This window comes from Arachis duranensis, chromosome 3, assembly GCF_000817695.3.
Source record: "Arachis duranensis cultivar V14167 chromosome 3, aradu.V14167.gnm2.J7QH, whole genome shotgun sequence".
NCBI lineage: Eukaryota > Viridiplantae > Streptophyta > Magnoliopsida > Fabales > Fabaceae > Arachis > Arachis duranensis.
This window is the reverse complement of record NC_029774.3, coordinates 111,993,806-111,997,835: the sequence shown is the minus strand read 5'-3', so window position 1 is coordinate 111,997,835 and position 4,030 is coordinate 111,993,806.

The following is a 4,030-nucleotide window of genomic DNA, read 5'->3' as shown; positions in this document are numbered from 1 at the left end:
ATACTATAATTTGACTATTTTTTATTTGTATTTGATTTTTTAATTATTATTTTTTGGTTAATTTTAATAAATTTTATTTTTCAAAAAAAAAAGAGTCAAGCGGGTTAGCCCACCAATCCTCCATAAAGTGGGGCGGGCTAGCATTTTGAACTCATTTTAGTTGGTGGGGCGGGTCGGTTCGCCCACTTTATGGGATGGGACGGGGCGGGCCGGCCCGCTTTGTCACCCCTACAGCAATTTATTGGCCAGCGACAAACCCTTAAATGGAGTTCAGTATCGCGACGGATTAGTTCTTGACCTGTTGGACTGAGGGATACCATGTGAAACAAAAAAAAAAGTTGAGATGACATGCTGTGAGAGTGTTTTTTTTATTTATTTTTTAACTCATTAAATGCAAGTTATTACGATAAACTAACTATATCAACTAATTGATTTGATTTAGTAGTATTTTTTAATTTATTTCTTTTAATGTTTTATTTTTTAATTTATTTCTTTTAATGTTTTATTTTTAATTTATTCAACCAAATTCATTATGTGTATTAATTAATTTGATTAATTCATTAGTCATTAAAATAATAAATCTATGAATAAAATAGGCAACTGGAATATTTTTAACTAATAATCAAATCAAATTAAATCAAATTATATATATTGAGCCAAATTCAAATCATGTGAATTAAGGAATAAACTAAAATAAAATAATTTTTTATTTATTTAAATTGAATTTAATAAATACAAATTAATTTTGTTAGATAATCATGGGCTTTTGGTCTATTATATATAAATAGCCACACAAAATTATAAGAATCATCATTTTTATTGTTCTTGCTATTTCAGCTCTTCTTTTTTTTCTTTTTTTATTTATAATTTTTTTTATGTATAAATGTACTCAAAATGAGAAGGCACAGATGAGTGTTTCATTGATTGTTTGTTTGACGAATACAGTAACACAAAAATATCTCAATTTAGGCATTCTACCACCGTCGATGGAAGTTAAACCTATAATAATTCAAGGTGACTAATGTATTTTTTTATAGTATTTGATAGAAAAATATTTATTAAAATGAATATACCCAATGTAATGAATTTTATTTCTCAATTATTAGATTTTTATGTCAGTCTTGTGAATTCTTTGAAGATACAAGACAATAAAATAGGTTGACTTTAATATCATTAGAAGCTAAATTTAATTGTTCAAGTAAGCACCACTAATTATATTAATAAAATAATTTTGTAATAATAATGTGATTTACATTTTAATTTTCTCGAATAAATTCATTTCAAAATGTAAGAATTAGACTCAATCACGCTAAAATTTTAAAGGTAATATAAAATTTCACAACAAAATTAACATTCGTTAAGAAAATAAATTTATTTATGACTCTTTCCTAATTATAAATAATAATAAGACTTAGGAAAAAATATTAACGTCATCATTCTTATTAACTAAATCATAATATTAGGTACGTAGTTGATAGTTTCATAAGTGAAAATTATTAAGTAATAACATAAAAATTAACAACAAACAAGCAATAAGGATTCATAAAAAATCTATTATATATTATCAATTTTATGATTAACATATGTCACAGATCATATTCTCATCTATTCTATTAATTATCTATTATATTATATAAAAATTATGTTTCTGTACTTAATAATGGAGTTGACGTTGCATGCTTCTAAGAGTGTTTAACAATTTATTTATTTTAACTCATTAAATATAATTTATTACGATAAATTAACTACATCAACTAATTAATTTGATTATATATTTAAATATCACATAATTTATTATGATTTATATCAATTTTATTTGGTAGTATTTCTTAATTTATTTTTTTAATATTCTGTTAGTAATTTTTAATTTATTAAATCAAATTAATTATACTAATTATCTGTATTAATTAATTAATTTGATTAATTTATTAATCATTAAAATATAAATTTATGAATAAAATACACAATCAAGATATTTTTCACTAATAACTAAATCAAATCAAATCATATATATTGAACTAAATTCAAATCATGTGAATTAAAGAGTAAATTAAAATAAAATGCTTTTTACGTATTTGAAGTAAATACAATAAATACAAACTAATTTTGTTAGATAATAATCATGGTCTTTTTTTTTTATGTATAATTTCTTTTATGTATAAATATACTCAAAATGAAAAGGGATGAATGAATGTTTCATTAATTGTTTATTTGAGGAATATTATAGCCCGAAAAAGTCTTAATTTAGTCATTCTATTGCTACCAATGAAAGTTGAATATGTAGTAATTCATTGTGGCCATGGTATTTTTTATAGTATTAGATAAAAAAATATTTGTTAAAATAAATATACCCATTGTAATTAATTTTTTTTGTCAATCGGTTATCTTTTCCTTAACAAATAATATTTATGTTGAATATATTATTTTCATCAGAAGACATACATAATTGATTGATAATTCTATGCATAAAAATATTTATGTGGTAATTAAACATCATATTGTTAATTCTCTAAAGTTAATTCTTCTATGATTATGCCAATGTACAACACTATCAGATAAAAATTGATTAGATTATATTTACTTTCAACGAGGTGATCGAATTTTTAGGCCTAATCACGGTTGGAGTTGAGGAAGGTTTAAAAAATACTAACAATACAAATACTTTTTATTTTTAATACTCAATAATAAATATATAAATTAAAACTAATATTATTTCGTACAAAATAATAAAACATATATTATACTCAAAACATATCAATCAGTGTTAACGGTTACGTTATGACAAATCTGATTATTAAAAAAGAATTAAAATTAACTCAAATATACACAATATTATTTTATGTCTTTCATTTTTATTTTATCATCATAAACAGTCATATATATTATTATAAGAGAACCTTATTTTTTTTACCAATAGTTCTTCCATTTAGTAGTTTGTATAAAAAAAATTGGATAATTTTGTTATTTTTAGTTTGGTGTGTATGGAAGATGTATAATAATATTGCGTTTGGCAAGAATATATGAAATTTAAAAGGCTTAATAATTTAAGCATGGGTTTGGTCCTTACCATATTTGTAGATGAAGTGCAGAATAAATAAGAAGATGGCTAATAAAAGAATAAATGGTTAAAATTTTTTCAATGCTAACAGACGTAGTGCATAATAAGTGTTCTATAACTTTTTTAGATTTGATTGTTTCTTTATTATTATATGTTGTTCTGTTTAATTGGTGCTAAAAAAGTTTATAATGATCATCTTATCATGTTAGTGTAAAAGTTGTAGGTGTTATATTTATTTTGTATGCTCTTAAATTTTATGTCTATGATAAATATTTGTGACTGAATAATTATTAAAAGAAATCGGTTTAATATCTATTTATATTCTTTTTAAACTATAATAATGAGTAAATATTTTTTTTAAAAATAAATAAAACGGTTTTAAAAAAAATAGTTTACATAATTATGAAATTAGATTATACCGTAGATGATGATAAATATCTTGATATTAAATATGTTATAAAAAAATTATTAAAATATTATGTATTATATAATTTGGTTATATTTTTCTTATCTTCAATCTAGATTATTTGGCTTGGCATATTTCTAAAACGTGTTATTCAAATTTTTTAAATTATTAAATCAAATCAATTACAACTAATTAATTAGGTTGATTAAATATCTAGATATCTTATAATTTAATATAACTTAATTTATAAAGATACATCACTTTTAAAATTTTATTATTTATGTAATAAATTCTAGAAATAATTTTTGTAAGTTATAATTTATTTTTTTATCTGTATATTTACTTTTTAAGAATATTTTTTTAATTTTTTATTTATAAATAGATTATTTTCTATAAAATAGACATGTATCTAAAAAATGAACAAAAAATATATTTTTTTAGTAAAATATTTATGTCATTTTAATTTTTTTTTTTACATTATATCTTACATTTTTACTATAATTAAAAATTTTACAAATATAACAAATTAATTGTTACACTATTAAATATATTATTAGAGATAAATT